This window comes from Calidris pugnax, unplaced genomic scaffold, assembly GCF_001431845.1.
Source record: "Calidris pugnax isolate Ruff unplaced genomic scaffold, ASM143184v1 scaffold156, whole genome shotgun sequence".
Lineage (NCBI taxonomy): Eukaryota > Metazoa > Chordata > Aves > Charadriiformes > Scolopacidae > Calidris > Calidris pugnax.
The window spans coordinates 2,329,898-2,348,222 of NW_015090889.1; positions in this window are offsets into that span (position 1 = coordinate 2,329,898).

Here is an 18,325-nt window from a genome sequence, read left to right on the forward strand (position 1 = left end):
AATTTCTGATGTATCAACAAACTTTGGAGTCCAGATGAAACATGCCTCAGCTTTGAAAGACCTTGACAGAAGGAAATACTGCAGTTTTGCCTACCGTGTTATATGGATAAGATTTCTCTTTTTCCCCCTGCTATTAAAGGTCTTACCACCTCACTTTGCAAGTTCTTTAGCTAATTGAAGTGCATTTTCCAACAGGGGATCTGGTGTTGTTGAAAATTGATAAGTATGGGAGTCAGAGGAAAAAAATAAATAGAATTGGAAATGTTTTATCCACTGCTTAACTTATATTTGATGCAGGCCAGAAATGAGAATTTACTGGATCATTACTAACAGAGGTAGACATGATCGTCCAACTCAGCACTTATCAGACTGCACTTGGAGTACTGTGTCCAGTTCTGGTGCCCACAATTCATGAAGGACAAGGACACACTGGAGAAGGTCCAAAGGAGGGCCACAAAGATGACCAAGTGGCTGGAGAACCTGCCGTGTGAGGAAAGATTGAAACGTTCAGGTCTCTTCTCCCTGGAGAAGAGATGGGTCAGTGATTATGTCCACATTTCCTAGATGCAGATGCACATTGCTGTTATCTGACTGGTGGGAAGCAAGGGATATGCAGCAAATTGCATTAAATTGGGAGTTTAATATGATGGCACAAATGAATTGGATTTATTAGGTTATGATTCCAGTGAAAATGTAATGACTTAGTTTCAGTCTAGTTCCAGTGCTTATCTCTTCCTTGGTGCATAGTGCTGGTGAATGCTGTGCAATTTACAATACCTGCATATTTGAGTGTACTGGCATTGGATGGGATAGAGTTAATTTTCTTACAGTAGATAATGTGGGGCTGTTTTTTGGATTTGTGCTGGAAACAGCATTGATAATACAGAGATGTTTTGGTTATTGCTGAGCGGTGCTTACACAGAGTTAGGGCCTCTTCTGCTTCTCACACTGACCCTACAGTAAGTAGCCTGGAGGTGCACAAAAAGTTGGGAGGGGACACAGCTAGGACAGCTGAACCCAACTGACCAAATTCCATGACATACACCATCATGCTCAGTATGTAAATCCAGGGGAAGAAGGAGGAAGAGGGGATGCTCAGAATTGTGCTGTTTGTCTTCCCAAGTAACCGTTGCGTGTGCTGCTTTCCTGGGGATGGCTCAACACCTGCCTGCCAGTGGGAAGTGGAGAATGAATTCCTCGTTTTGCTTTGCTTGAATACATGGCTTTTGCTTTACCTATTAAATAGTCTCAACCTACAACATTTCTCACTTTTCCGCTTTAAATTTTCCCTATCCCACTGTTGCAGGAGGTGAGTAGGAGGTGATGTGGGGCTTAGTTGCCGGCTGAGGTTTGAAGCATAAGTTGAAATACATAGAAACACATAATGACTCAAGTGCCAGTGATCACCTCTAGGTACAGAAGGGTAGTCTTGCCACTTCAGTAACTTTTTACTATTTGAAACCACAGAATTAAGTGTGAATAAGATATCACAGCTGTAGAATCAGAAATGCTGGAGTTGCAGGTCAAAAATGGGAAAGTTTTTTGAATGCTATAAGGTGAAGACAGCAACATAGATGTTTTTTACAAAGATGGAATTTGGTAGTATTTAAGGGGCCCTCAGTTTGAAAATGAAACATAAATTGTTCATTAAGTGCCGATTAAGAGTAATAAGATATAAGAATGCAAAGTGCTGCAGTAGAGCTGCAATGGAGATAATGGACAGCAGGATCCTAGCTATCATTACTAGTGAGGCTAAGTTACAGAAGTTAATTGTCACCAGAATTGTTGCTCACCTGTTGTTGGTTCATCCAAGTCTAGGGAGTAACAATGCGCATTGGAGAATGGTGACCTTGATTCTGAGTACTGGAAATTCTTGCATATCAAAAACTGTTTGCAAGAAAAAGTAGTGATAGTGACTCAACTCACAGCAAAATTATATGCAAAATCATATAGAAACTAGCAAATGAAGTTGCAACCTGGGAGAAGAATTCAGTGTGTGATAACAAAGGGAATTTATTACGTGTCCGCATATCTTTCTATAAATACATTTGCTATGCTGGGTTAAAGAAAGAGTTGAAAACAGCTAGGTGAAAAAAACCAAACCTCTTAGCAGTTCTTAGCAGAACTAAGAGATGGTATCAAATAGCAAGGTTTGAACAAGTTTTGGCTACTTCAACGCTTAAAATTAAAAAGAAATAGGGGTTTCGTATATGTTACAGCGATTCTTTGTGTAGCCAGCAGGGCAGACGAAAGATGTAGTAAGCTAACTCATGGGGAGTGGGCTCTTGTCACAGATGGAAAAATGGCAGCAACATTTGCCTTTGGGGTAGTTTACTGTGGAACGGTTGATGGGCACCATGAAACTTGCACAATGCCCATTCTGTTTAGCATTTGAGTATCTTTACTTGGTGGCTGACTGGACTGACAAAGCCCTTTAATTCCAGAAAAGAGGAGTAGCCTCAGAATACTCTTAGGCTGCTAGGATACACCTTTGTGTGTTTATCATTCCTTAAGGTGGTATTGATCATCTATTGAGCAAGGTAGTATTGAGCATCTGGCTGTGGAGGCATACTCTGTTCTTATTGCTATGCCTCCATTTGATAGAACATATCCCAAAAGGCCACTGATTAATCCTGCTTTCTTGCTTTTCACAGACATCGCAGTATAGCTCTTGCCAGGCATTAAAGGCAAAGCGGTAAGTTTGAAACATCAGTTACAGATGACACTAGAACAGCCAGTAACATCAGGTGCTCATGTGTTTACTTAAAGAACCTAGAGGTGAAAGGGGTGTGATTTTCAGGTTTTCTTGGAAGATCCAGGTGTGTGTCTTATCTTCTCATTATTACCTTTCCTGTGAAATTATCCACTTCCATGACACTATGAAATAATTTCTGAAGTTCATGCAAGAGCAAGCTTGGTTTCTCAGCTCGCATTGGAGCGTCATACTGTGTTTCTCAACAGTCTCAGGATGTATGATCTCCTTATTACTTCCAGTTCTCTGTAGGTTTATTTTTGTAAAGTGTTTTCAATATGGATTTTTTCCAAGAACAGTGTGGAATTGGGATGTTCCTGAGCAGTGATCGAGGGACATAACATATCCGTGAAGACACGCTATATGAATTCACATAGAAGTACTTAAATTAACAACTTTGCTTCCTTGGCTGATGAATAATTATGTTGATGATGTTTCCCACTTGGAGGCATTAAAATATCTAGGCAATATGCTCAGCAGTTAGTATAAATATTTTGGTGTGGTCAGCTAGAATTACTTATTTTCATAAATCTTGTGTCTACTTGAAATGTCTCAACTACTCAGAGATGACTGAAATGGAAATGTATGTTATTACATTGATGTCGTTATCCTTCCCATAGTATACGTGATTAGGATAAGCACTCTGCAGCAGGAAGAATGTTTCCTTTATTAAAGGAGAGTGTTTCACTGCTTCTGGTAAGTAAAAATAAATAGAAATTCGTATTTTTGTGTATGAGAGAAAATATGCCTTTTTTTTTACTCATATCTCTAGTGTTTCTTGTACCAGTAAACACATGTGAGATGAATGACCCCCTATGCAAAAACATGGTTAGCATTGAGTAACATGCAACTGAAACTTCACCTGCCATTAATAAGCAACTGCCTTTTGAAGACATATGGATAAGTATATTTTGTTTAGGAATCTGCAAGAAGAAGCACATAATCTTGCATATTATCAAAAGCTGAAATTTCTTATTTTGAAGCTTGGCTTAAGGTAAGTAGCTTTACCAGATAAATCTTCAGCAAGTGACTGCAGAGACGTAGCAGGCTGTCAGTTCAGCCATGTAGGGAAAGCGAAAGTTTTAAAGCTAGTCATGAGATCACAGTTTTCGTACTTGGTTCACTTAAAGTTATAGGGTTTGTGTTCTAAAAATAAACCAATCTAACATTAGCTTTTCATTTGTATTAAAATTTATTTTAAAGTGCTCATAAATATCAAATTTTTAGTTAGCATGGGAGAATCCTTAAAACACAAAACAAGGGAGCATTTTGACATTTGAAAAGAGAGTTTAACTTTACTGTTCTTTTGTGTAGAAGTCCATGAAATGTGATAATGGAAAGTGTTTGACTCGTACAGGTGTTGTTATCTTTGAAGTCGAATTGTGGACCCCTGTTTCTGTCTAGTATAAGAGTACTGCTATCCAGAGTTTGCAAAGAATAGTAGGGTGCTTTGTGGCACAACTGCATGAAACTATGATAATTTGCATGGAGGTTTTTTATTTGACAGAAACATTTCACTTGTTTCCAGTGTTAGCCAGGTAAACTCTCTGACATCAGTGCTGTTGAGAAGTATCCCAGGCAAGTTTGGTGCACCACATGATGGTAGTACTAAGAGTGTCTAGAATCCCTACCTCATGGAAGTAAGAGTATTAGTTTCCACTGAAGTCATGGTTTCACTGACTTTGTACATTTATTACTGCTAATACTTGCCCCTTTGCAGGAGTAAACTGGTGACCTTGTTACGTGTGTAAATTACTGGTTTTGATCTGTCTCCCACTCTTTTATCCAGGTAAACCATATATAACCCTAATGCTGTAGGATTAGAGCATTTTTGTTGATATTCTGATCTTAATCCAGAAACTGTAGCTAAAACCAATTGCGTTGAGTAATAACGTTGCTTTATACATACAAATACAAATGTGTCTAATTCTGACTGGGAGATGTGAGCCATCCTGGCCCACTGACCAGTGCTGAATCTCTGAAAGTCTACACATATTTGTTTCCTTTTTCCTTGGGTTTTGGTCTGTTGCAGTTATTTTTATCAATCTGAGTTAGAACAGCTTTTCAGTTAAGTAACAAGGCTTAATTTTATGAGATTGATCAACATCTACTTAGATTCTTGAAGGATGTAAGCAAATCGGTGCTGAATATTTAGTGGAATCTTGTTGGTATTAACTGCTGCATTGGTTAGCTTAAGAACTGTAATATGGGAGGCAACGGTAGTATAACAGCAAGATCAAGAAAGCAGTACTCTTACCCTGAGGCAGGTGGTTGTGTTTTTGACCCAATATAGCTTCTTTAATCATTTAGCTACACAGCAGATCTGAGAAGGCTCCAGATGGAGGCTGAACCTACGACCCCCTGACATAAAAACATCTATGATACCAATTACACCATCTGTTGGTCATAAAACCGCATTTTCTATCTTTTCTTGGCTCTTGTGTTATACAAAAGCTGAAGGGTGATATTTGGAGCTGTTCTAGTTTATCCATGCAATTTAATGCAGAACACATTTTCCCAGAGAGGGAGAACAAAGCACAATAGCACTAAAGTTCAATTTACATTCTCAGTCAGTGAAAACAAAAATGAAAATAAAAACCAGTTGTCTGAGTCATTATTTATACCCAAACTATTACTTCAATTCTAGTTTTTTCCCAGTGGTTGCGATTTTTAAAAAAAACCCTAAAGAATAACTTCTAAGATCACCACACCAGTTTCTGAGGGCTCTGAATTGAAAGAAGATCTGTAACAGTAAAAATGTAATTATGGCAGCATTGAGGTGTATACACAGATCACATTAGCAGACAATGTGTGCCTAATATTAACTTTTACACTTATTTAGGGATTTTTATTTGGTGGTAGTGTTTGGGAATGTACTGTACCTATCTGAGTCTGGAGTACTGTTAAGCTGGAGATTCAACCAGTCTATTTCACATACACTTATAATCCTTCTGGATATAGGTTTCTCCTATCTGAACTCCCTGCTCAGGCTTATCAAACAGGTATTCTGAAATACTTAATATATTGACTTTGAAATTGGACCTCAATTTTTGTCATCCTATGGGTACAATAGTTGTCCCTAGGTGATTTATTGTGGTCATGAGAAATGACAATGGAATACTGAGGGCTGGGATATAAGGAATAATGTACTGAAATTCAAGGTGTAATGTGTAGGGATAAAATTGATGACATAGGTTCCATCAAAGCAAAGAAATGAGTGAAAGTGTGTTATTGGTGCAGAATGGATAACTGGAATAAGGTGAGTTTTACATCTTTTAGGAATATTCTGTTCATATAATAAAAATTTTCTTTGTAGTGTTTGACTGGATTGTAATTCTGGATAGTAATGGCTGCTTATGGAGGCTATATCTTGAAATTCAATGACTGCTTTTGCACATATTGTCTTACATCAAGAACAGTTTGGAAACCTTTCTTACCATATGGTGGTGTGTTGATCAGTAGTCAAAAAGACTAAAAGCTACTGTTGGAAACATGCATGGCCTATGCATTCTGGTACTGTGTCTGATGGTTGATTCCGTGCTTCAACCTCAAGTTCCCTACAACATTGCTTTTTAAGAAACCTTGCACTCTAGTACTGCCATTTGTCTGCCTAACACAAAAAATAAATGTCTGCTGTATTATGTAAGTGCTCTAGATACACAGTAGATAGGGGAAGTATTTTTTTAAGAGAAAGTCCAAAATACCCGCATCTTGCTGATACTTTTGTGCTTTGGAAGCTGACTTCCTAAGATGGCAATGAAGTATTGAATAAAGTACAGTTGAGCTTACTTTTTATACTTTGTTGTTTTCTTATTGTTGCTCCATTATTACTTTTTAATAAACCATCTTTTTTGTCTTTAATAAATAATCCATACAAATGGAAGGGAAGTAGTTGAAAACTGAAACTGAAAAGTTTCTGTGGAGTCTTTGCCATTGCTTAAACTGAGGAAAGTATTTGAGTTTTCTATTCTCATGTATTCTTTCTGTGTACATCTCCATAGGGTTATACCACAGGCTTGACAAGTACGAGTGTCTACGCTGAAGCCAAAAAGAGGAAATAAGTGCATGCTAATCAATAGCATAAAGTGGCAAAAGCACAATTCAGATACATTTTTCTTCTGCAAGCAGAACAATTGAGCATACCTCTCCAGAACCTATACCCTTGGCTAGTAAAAACATGTCTCTTAAAAATAATTTTCATTATATGTGATAGAATCTATACTCTGAAAAATAATTCTTTTGATAACTTATAACAGCAAAAAATTATGTCTGTATTTTCTCATTTCTCAGTCCAGTTGCAACTTTGTTGCATTCATCTTCATAAAAAAAATTTGGATATTGCACTGTCTGTTCACGTCAGTAAAAAACACTTGTCTGTCATGGTAGAATTTCAAGTTTCATTGTGGTCACCTTTTTTTTTTAAATACTTCATTTATTAACAATAATATGAATCTTGCTAGTTTCTTTTATTTTTTTTTTTTTGAGGCATTTTGGAAAGGGTCTCAAAAGGCCCTGTAATCTGTTCTGAAGCAGAATCAAATATATATCAATAGTTGGTGGTAAAGTCCAGTCTTGCTGATACTAGAAAACTTCTGCTGAACACAGTTAATAAAAAACTAACTATGCTGTATCAAGGTCTGTCTGCCCAGGAACTTGTATTATATTGCTGTCTACAGCAGACTAGAGAACACCTGTGAAAAAGATGTTTTTACCTCAGTTAAGAGTATCCTTTTTGTTCCTTGAGATCTTGATGATCTTTAAACGTGCAAAGGGACTCAACACCAAACAACTTTAATATTCAAATCCTGCAGTGCTGGTCTCATTTCCTTTATTTAATGTCATATAGATAATGCAAAATATATTTTACTATCTGAAATATCCTTTTTGTAGTGCTTTCCATATTTGGAAACATGTATTTTTTTTATATTAAGGTGAGTTTTTATGCTTCCACCTCACTTTTTATCTCTCAAGATGTTAGAAGTAGTGTAACTAATGTTTGGCAGAGAGGACTTCACTGCTTGATTAGAGAATGAAGGATGTTTTGTGCAGATGAAGGCCAGTCTTCTGAAGCATGTACTAAAAGCCAAAGCATTATGAGTTTTCATATCCAAGATGCAGGTTTTATTTCTCCTAGGGTCACAATTTCTATAAAGTTTTGGTCGATGTCCCCGAGCTTTTAGTTTCTTAACCTCTAAAAAGTTGTTAACACATCTTCTTTAACATTTCATATCTTCATGTTTCCATAACACTTTGAAAACCTCTGAACCAGAAAGTTGTGTAGTGCAAAGTATCTATTATGAGGCAAATCTCTATTTTCAAGTCTTATGTCTTCAGCCACTGTGCTGTGTAACGTACAGTAAAGCTTTAGATCTCTTTGGGAAACAACTGTTTCATCTGAATTCCTTCATAACTTCTGACAGACCTGTCTAGATACCAACTTACAGCAACAGCGATAGTAAAACTGTAAATAAGTTTAAGTATTAAATATTTATATTCACCTTACTGTGAAGGCTGTAGTTATCAGTGTGTTTTGGACAGAAAAGTCTCCCCTAAGGTTTAACAAGACCAAATAAAGGTAGATAGAATAAAACTGGCAGAATTGCATTGTATAAATGTTAATATAAATGCAGTCTTCACATAGTGGAACACAGTGAAAGATGATCTGATAAACAGCTATGTATTAGAAATTATTTTGCTAATTGGCTGTGCATTTTTCTCTAAGTTCAGTGTCATCAGATTGCAGCAAGTATTCCTATATATGGTGATGCTAAAAAATGTTAACTGTAATATTTAATTCCTTTGTTGGAAGGTATGCATGTTTTTGTTTATATAGAAGTTAGTTACATTACTTTTGTTAGGTATGTCTGATTAAAATTTGCCAAGGAAGTTTAGAATAGTTCCCATGTGAATACTAAGTTTCTTTTTATAACATTTCAGATATTATTGTTGCCATAAGTTTTCAACTTCATTCAGTCCTTTTGTTTCAAGTCTTCCCAACAAATTTTAGTTATGATTGTTCAAATCTTCTTTGTAATATATTGCATTAGATTTTTAAAGCAAATGCTGACAGCAGCAGTATTATACCCTGCATACCAAGTGGATAGCACATGGTTTGAATAACAGGCACCCCTGCTGAGTGTGGATCAAATCAAAATCCTTGCATAGTTATGTAAAATACACTGATAAAAATCTGTCTTTAAATCTCCCTTTTGATTTAAAAATGGAGTCTTTTAGAGTTTATCCTGCCACTGATGCATGTATGTGATTCCCACTAATGCTAATGAAAGTTGAAAAGGCTGTAGCTTCAAGTAGTCCTAGAAATCACCTCAGCCTTATATGCTACTAAATAAACAAAATGAACCCCATGGAGTTTATTGTAGGTAATAGGAAGGGTAACTTTAAGGTCTTAAACATCACAGTCTTTCATTGTTATTATTAATGCTAAAGACAAGATTTTTAAAAAATTTTTTTGGCCTGGAATTCTTAGAAACCACTGCTCCTCTGCTATTTAAAATATTGAAGTTGTAAACTAAAAGGGAAGAGCAAAAGCTAACATTTCCATGAGTAACACTGGCATTAACGCAGTCATTTTATATATAAGGGATATATTTGTGTTTTGGCTATATTTTTGTTGGAATTTTATTGCCTGAGAATACAGTAAGAGATAATTTTATGAAATTGCAAACTGGAAGTAGAACGAATATATGCAGAACTCTGTTCTAGTTATCTTCTTCTTATTGCGTTGTTAATTCTTGTTAATTCTGTCTTCATTTTCCTTTCATGGCATTGTTTCTGAAGAATTTAAACAAAGAGGAAAAAAATGTGGGTTTGGGACACTGGTAGTTAGTTGCATTAGGTGGTCTTGCAAGGTTCTTTATTTCAACAATATACACACATCAGTATAAACCCATGTCTGTGGTACATCATTAGTAAAATACACATATACCCAGTATACAGTCTCCATGTTCTAGGAACTCAAGCTCTTGTTCACCAAGAAACTTGCTGAATGAGGTTAGCATCTATGCAAAGCCGTAGGTTTCGCATTTATCACCACTGGCAACAGTTCTGCTAAAAAATTCCCCCTGGCTAAGCAGTTCCCCCCTCCCCGCCATTTTACGGTGGAAAAAGGGATTTCTCGTGGTCCCTTCCACCCAGGTGTATTCATTTAGTTCTTTTTATTTCTTGTGCCATGTGTGGCTCAGAAGCAGTCTGCTGCATTCAGGTTTGTTTCAGTGCAAGCAGCCCTGTACACTGTAAGTTACTATATGACAAAACTCTCCTGATTCCTTTCTTATCCTTTCAAAAGTACAGTTATCTATGCTGTCTTTCCCCACTTCCTGTTGAATTAAAAGCTATGTAAGTGTAGAAATGCAAAGTTTAAATAGACCACCTTCATATGTTTTCTGTTAAGACTAAACAGCAACTTTTCTGCCAGACCAGTCTATGCCTTCTTGTCTGACTTTAATTATTAAACATTGAATATTTCAGAACCAACCACACAGAGAAATAATATTATCTTCCATTGTCTTTGGCTTTCCCTATTATCCACAACTCACAGGCAAGAGAAAAAGTGCCATTCAGACTTTCCCCATTTATCCTTGACATTCCCAGAGGCCTTCAACTCAGAGTTGGAAATGAGCTGTCCCACTTCTCTACTTCCTATTTTTCTTAGCTGGGTTGGTTCCCACACTGCTCAGTAGTTGCTGGGAACCTGACAGAGGACAATTGGGCTCAGGGTCTGAGTTTCGCTGGGCCAGTATTGCTTAACATTAGCTGTTGCACAAGGCAGCAACTGGCACATGCTAGGGCCTTTCAGATGAACTTTTCTCCACAAAAATGACACTGCTGTCTCAGAGATATCATCAAGTCTATGCAATAGCTTAGAGCATCTGAGTCTAATTTAACTGTGCAATTCAATTTAATTACAGACTTGTTGTAAGAAGTTGACTGCTACTGCTGCTATGGTTGGTTGGGTAAGAAAGATACCAAGAAGTGTTCATTTAAGAGGCTTTCACATAAGGCAAGTAGATACTTGTGTAGCGCAGCAGCTGATGTTATGTGAGGGAGATAAACCTCCATCAAAACCTGTGGCTCAGCAATTTCTGAACAGCATAGGCTCCAAAGTAAGTTATCTCTCCTGTTTGATCTTGGTCAAATTACAGCTGTTAGGGGACAACAGTAGTGACTGATCTGATAATCTAACCTTGCCTGTTTGCTCGAAGTGGGGAATGCTGACTGATGCCAGACAAGGGGTACTGACATCTTTAAGCAGAACCTCAGATTAGGCACAAATTCAGTTGTATAAATGGGGATACTTCAAACCAGGAAGTGTATCCTCCTAATTCCTGAAGTGAAACAGGACATGGTGCCACCAAAGTAGCTGACCAGGTACGAAAACTTTGATTCCCTAAAAAAAGCGTGAAACAATTTACCTTCAGTCCCTTTTGTTCTCCCTGTGTTATGTATGGAGATAAGACCTTTTCATTTGGGAGAGCTATCTAATCTGCTCCTAGGTTGAGGCAATTACCTATCTCCCTTGGCAGATCAGACTGAGCTTGCAATTTAAACCTAAGAGAAAACACAAATCCTTTTTTGGTTCTTGTTATGTCTCTTTCATGAATGAAAGACATAGAAGGTAAAAGGGATGATAATAGGATCTTGAGTGGAAAAGTATATTTAGATAAGGTTTTCCTACTTGTATAACTTAAAGAATGTTACTGCACGGAAGAGATGGAATAATTAGATATTTAAAAATCAACGTTAATAAAAATATTTAAATATAAGTAAAATAAAATAGAGAATAATAAAATAATCTTTAAAAGTTCTAGAAGAGGGACCAAAAAACTGCAGACTCGTTTTTGTAGCTGTGTAGTGAATAAATGTTCAGATTGTTCCAATTCCAGTACAGGGAAAGAAAAGAGGTAGAGAGCATCTTTTAAGTGAATGGAAGTATCTTAATTTTTTCTGTTTTTTGTAAAGTATGTATTTATAGGGCTGGTGCACAAAGAGAAAGTGAAACGAAGGAAAAAAATATAGTAAGTAGTAGCACTGCAAGATCAAGAACATTTGATAGTCAGTTCAGACACAGTGCAACCTTGTAATTGTATATGACAAAAAAGTCTTATTTTAAATAAATCTTACTTGTTAGCACTATACTGCTTTTAGTAGAAGCGAAACTCAAGGATCCATGTGGGAGCTGGGATCCCAGTTGTTGTTTTCCTTCCAGCTGATTGGCTTTGCAAATGTCCCTGGGGAGAAAAGGTTTTAAATAAAGTCTTTAAAATAAAAGTAGAATCCAAGGTAATCACACCTTTAGTGTATTCTGTGTAAAGTCGCTGTTGTATATACTGCTGGCTAGAGTGTTGTGTGTGTGTGTTAAGCTGTTGTATTCATGCTTGTATGTCTATTTGAGTCCATGTCACTCTCTCAGATTCACATTCTTCAAACTCAGTGGCCTGTGAATACTGTACAATACATTATTAGCTTATGGTATCCTGATTATTTTCATACTCTTCCATACACTGAATTTTCTTTTCAGAAGTCTTAAAGTTCAGACTGTGAGTGAGAGAAGGGAAAAATGTGGCAGGACTGTCTTCCTCAGTGTTGTATACCAGAGGGAAAACACAGGGGAATGTGTGCTGAGAGGCAATAGCACTCATCTGCTCTGTGCCACAGAACACAGCAGCACAAAATAGATTTTAGTTGTATTCATGTTCCCATTACTATTTGTGTGTTGTCTTTGAAGTTCTTCCCATGGTCGCTCTTGCTCCCTTATGTGTGTATGGCATGTGTACCCCAACGTTTGGAGGGAGAAGAGGAAAGGAGAGGAATTCTGTTTTACCACACGGCTGATTCCTGGTGCTGGATTGCAGTGTGTTTAGCCTGCCCCTGCTAGACTGTTGTCCTTTTGGGGGCTACTTTGTGACTGCAAAGGCAGAGGAGTTACAAGAAAATTCATGTCTGTGGCAAATCTGAGGCATTCCTTGATGCACTTTTGACAAGCTTGTAATGAGATGTCTCCCATCTGGTGCACTGTTAAGTGCTCTCGGAAACAGAGCATTCAATCTCAGATTCCTGTTTGTGGCTCTGATCCCCCATGTGCCAATGTTGAAGACTGCTTGTTCTCTAGCTAAGACTAGCTTTAAAAACAAAACAAAACAACAAACAACAACAACAACAACAAAAAACAAAAAGCCATTAAAAAAAAAACAACACCAAAAAACCCCACTAAGCAAAAACGAACGAAAAAATTGCTTACCTTTTCTTTCTTCTCTCCCAACTTACCCCACAACTGTTCTTTAAACACGGGCGTGCTCATCAAGGCTCTCAAAAGAGCATTCTCCATAATCAATACTCCTCACGTGCTGACTTTTAAACTTTTGTTTCAGTTCAGTGTTTGCCTGACACCTTCATGCCCAGATGACCTTTCAAAATAAAACGATACATAGTTTTGTGGCGACTTGTGAAATTCTGATGCATTTTGAAATTGAACTTTAGGGGTTTTTTATCCTTCATAGTGTACCATTCCCTGGTGTCTAGATCCACTGACATTGCAGTGTCTGCCTCACTGAGAGAATGTTAACATTTTTGGTGTTGCCTTGTAAAGTGCAGTATTTAGCACAGTATCCTAGTACTGAAAGCTGGGTGAAGATTTTATAGTCCTGTATGAATTCAGCAACTAACTTAGGGTGTTAAGGGCACATAGACACCATTTTTTAAAAATTTGAAATCCATCAAATGTCTGAATGTTGGTGCTCCAGCTTGACACCTAGAACTTGTTTTGGAGTTTATATAAGTTAAATAGTTACAATTGTAATTGTTCATATGTTATTTCAAAAACTGTAGCATTCTAGTGCCCTGGTGATGGCTGACCTAGACAACTAAAAGAAATACACATAAGTATTTCAGTAAAACTAACAATAAATGATAATGAAAATAATATGAAAAAACCCAACGTTTTATTTTTTGGACAATGAGAGACTAAGTGCCAAGATCACTCTTTAGTGTAATCATAACAATTTCAATAATTAGTTGAGCTCTAAATTAAATTAATTCAGTCATTCATGCTCTTGTTTAATTTGTATAATGGAAACTTAATTCCCATTCTCTATTCAGATTCTGATCTTCTTTAAGTCACACAGCTTTCTCCCCCTTTCAGTTTTTATTATTGAGAAGGCATTGGTCCAAAGACATTACGTGTTGTTCAGACCATCACGTGAACATGATTTTACAAGTTAGGGGATCCAGCTCTATTTTTCTGAGTGTTGTCTGCATCCAAACTCAGGAAATAAATAAAAACCTGTGTTTATTATTTCCATGCATGAGAAATACCCTTGATGATCTTCTTTATAAAAGAGCGTTGATGATGTGAATACTTGTCAGATCTGTTTAATCTGTGGTGGGCTGGCTTCACTGGCAATACTGCTTGATACATTTGCATGTGTAGAGCTAGAAACAAAAGCAAGGAGGGAGACGCCTTCTGAGCCCATTTAAAAATGGGCTTGTCTTTCTGGAGGTAAAATGTTTCCTTCACAATATTTATTGTGGCTATTTTAATATACGTATATGTATCTCAATATCACGTATCTTTAAAGCATAATAAATAATGGTCTCAAAGTGTGGATTAAAACCTGAAATTATTTTACCTCCTGTGGAGGAAACGTTTTTCTGATGAGTGTTTTTAACTGGTTTTCTATTTTGATAGTTGCAAGTTTCATTAAAAAAAAAAAAATTATTTCTGTGAAATTCAGTGAAAAACAAACAAAAAACAACAACAAAAAAACCCAAACCAACCAAAAAAAAAACCCCAAACCCAAACCAAAATAAACCCCAACAAAACAAACAGAAATGTGCAGGTAGATTGTGAACACACAGTTCTTTATCTGAGTGGCTACTCCAAAATTATTTTTGGTTTTATTCAGTGATTCTCTAACTGTGATATTTATCTGGGTGACCAGTCTCATAGACTTCCCACAGCTCACTTAGTGCCTGAGACATATGGCTGGGCTTTCCCTTCTGCCTTCTCACTTCCATCCCAAGACTCTTATGTTTGTTTACGTACAATGGCACAGTAAAGTAAGAGGGATGGAGTTTGTCCTGCTCTTCTGCTTAGTGCTTTGTGGCCAAGTTACTCCCTGAGGGCCTGGACACTTAGAGAGGTTGAGAGCCCAGTTCTTCATGCATTAGGCTGGTATTTGCTGGACCAATGCATAACACTGAGTACCATCACCACAATTTCCTTCCAAGCTGTGCTTTTCAGAAGACAGCAACTGCTATTGTTTGCGTGGTCAGAATCAGGCATGGGTCATCAAGACCTTCAAGCATTGTGCAAAGTTCCTGGACCACAGTGGAACCAGGCATTCTCTTCCTATGGCTGGGGCAGTTCTGGTGGTGTATAGGAGACAGCTAATGAGATGTTGGAGATTAAGCAGGTACATTTTTGGGTTACAAATTTGGACTTGGGTGTCTGAAGCCTGTCTGAATCCCATTTTAGATGCCTAAATCCTTTTTTCAGTTTTGGCCTGTAGCAGAATTCTGTGGGATGCACTTTATCATTGTAGACGTTGATTCTGCAAACTTGAAGCATGTAGGTAATGTTTGCAAGAATGTTTTCTGCACTGCTTTCATCACAGGAAGATGAGGTGTGGAATGAATTTTTTAAATAAAGATATTGCACCAATTAAAACTCACCAAAGGTTGTGGGATAGGAACATGAAGACCTTGAAGTCTGATCTTACATTTTCTTTAAAGTTACTTTTGTAATATTTATTATGAAAGAAGATGCACATGGTGAAGGGAATCTATCCAAAACCTGCCAAGGATTTCCAAGCAAGTTGAGGCTGAATTCCAGCTTTGCCCGTTGCTGTCAACTACTCATATCAGGCATGTACCATATGGTCACGCAAACAAATATACGCACAGCTTTTTCTTTGTCAAGTAGTGACAAAACAGTTTAGGACCATATGCTGCAGAACACAAATGAGCACTCTAATGGCTTACATGAGAAGAGTGAATCAATGAAGAAGAAATGTGCAGTTGTCCATGCCTCTTTGCTTGTTGTACATGTTTTTCTACAATACAGAGCTAGAATTTTTACTGTGGTTTCTTCACTGTAATGACTTCACCTCAGTCCTACCAAGTGATTCTCCCTGCAAATGTGAAATATGAAATGGCAGTTTCTGTAGTCAGTGACAGAATCATCTGTGGCTATGAAAAAGACTGAAATTCTCAATACCTAATTTGATCGAGTCATTTAGCCTTTATAGTGCAAACATTTCACCCTGCTAAGTCAGAAAAATAATTTACATCTGAAGTTTCTATCAAATGCTAGTTTATTCTTAAATGCAAAAGTGATTTAGATCCACATCCTAGTTATGTTGTGAATTTTTTTTTGAGAGCATCAGAATAAAAAAAAGCAAAATATTATTTTGTGGGAAGATTATGCAAAATGTACACTAATTTATGCAAGCAGTTTCATCCCCTATTATGTTTGCAAGGTAAGATACTCAGCTGAACAATCATAAGCTCCAGGGGAACATAGACTCAGAGCTTGTAAGGTTTTAGGCAGGTAACTGCTACAGGTTTTAACAAATTAATTTTGTTGTAAAAGTCACAGCACTGTTTCTGCTTTAGTTTCTTGGGCACACTTCTTGGCATTGAGTTTATCTATTGCCCTGCATTAGAAAGCCATCACCTAATAAAAAGTGTGGTTGTCATCACAACCAAACAGCAGATGTTGCCAGAATTGTGGAATAAAATAAAAATGGAGGAAAGGAGAAGGAATACATTCAACTGCAAGCCTGGTTACATTTTTTTTTTTCCTTTCCTTTCCATGCCATACCCCTCCTGTGTAATCTACTGAAGGAAGTGCAGTGTTGTGTAACTGGGAAATAGCAAACACACCGGTTAGTGTAGCAAGTAATACTTTTATTTTGGAGAGGAACAGAAGAGTATCTAGTTATCCTCAGCTCATGTGCTTCATATGCTTTCTGTATCATCTTATGTGGCTATGTGATCTTGCCCGTTATTTCCCCAGAGACCAAGACTTTGTTCAGCTCTGTAGATGATATTTATGAAGAGTGAGAAAAAGTCATCCAGACACCTACGAATCTATAAATTTGGCTTCAGGGATTTACACTGCTCCAGAATAAAGTTTGGAAGAAAAAATAACATCATGGAGGTTAATAGAATAAAACTTATTTAGGAAATTACTGTCATGCCAGGTGACCTTAACAGCTTCCTTTCAGTGATTTTTAAAACAAAGGACATACAAGACCTCATTCCTCTGGACTTGAGTTGAACATTTGATATACTTCTATATGAGAAGTTACGGATTAAGGTGGAGTTTATGGAGATGCCTCAATAGACTGTTAAGGTGGATGATGAGCTGGCAGAAGAGAGGAAAATGAGAAAATTTTAAATTGCAAACTTATTAGGTGGAGGGATTCTCTTCTCTGTTATCTCTGATTTTTAATATAGATTTAATTTATTCACAAAAGCCTTAGGACACATTATCAAAGTGCAGCCAAGATTTTTTGCTGATGCAGAGCCAAGAGGTATTCTTGATTAAAAAATGGAGCAGGATACCGGATGGAAGGAACTGGTCTTGATGACTTGAGATACAAAAAAAACCAAAACAGACATATAAAATTTTGATGCAGTTCTCTGCTGTTAGGTATACACTGGAAATGATAAAGAGAGGATGTAGATTTTCTAACACTTCATAGAATATCTGTTAACTGGAAAGGTGCTGTAATCATCAGGATGTATCAGTTAGTCTTTTTGGCAGAGAAAGGAAATTAGAAGTGCTCTGGTAGAGAAAGCATCTCCAATACTATGCAGAGCTTGAGCCACCATCCTCGGAAAGCGTAAGTCAGACTGCCAAAAATATGGGGGATGGGGGAGTAGGCAGAGTGGCAGGAAAAAAGATTAGGGTGATTAGGGAATGCAGAACTGATAATTTCAGAGGAAATGAAAAAAAATAGGCTTCTTTAGTGAAACAAAATGAATGTTGAGGTGTGATTCTGGTCATTTGATACCACAGAGAGGGGAAGTGGGAAGCTATTTATGTGAAAGGATAATAGTGGCAGAAGAGATAAGGAGTATAAGATGCTCATGGGTACATATAGGCTGGAAATTAGGAGTAGGTTTCTAACCATCAAAGAGTGAAGGTCTGGAGTAGCCTTTAATCTAAAGAGTGGAGCTTATAAAAAAGATCCTCACTACTTTTACATTAGGTTTCATATGTTTATGAAAGGGATTATAAAATGTGTTGCTTTGATGGCAAGGGACTGAATTCAGTCAGTCCTACATTCCTGTCAAAGAGGGATCAGGACCTCCATTTGCCATCCTTAGGTGCCAGAAGAATTTTCAAGCTGGAACTGGAGACCTGAGAGGAAAGAAATGCAATACAAAAGAGGGAAGAAAGAATATGTTGTAGTTTGCCTTTGTGTGCAATAAGAAGTAAACTCACTGGAAAATTAAATTCACCGGAACAACTGTGAATTTAGAGCTTGATTTATGGAAGAACTTTAAAGGATTTGTATGTATTCAGCATTAAATCTTTAGAAATGA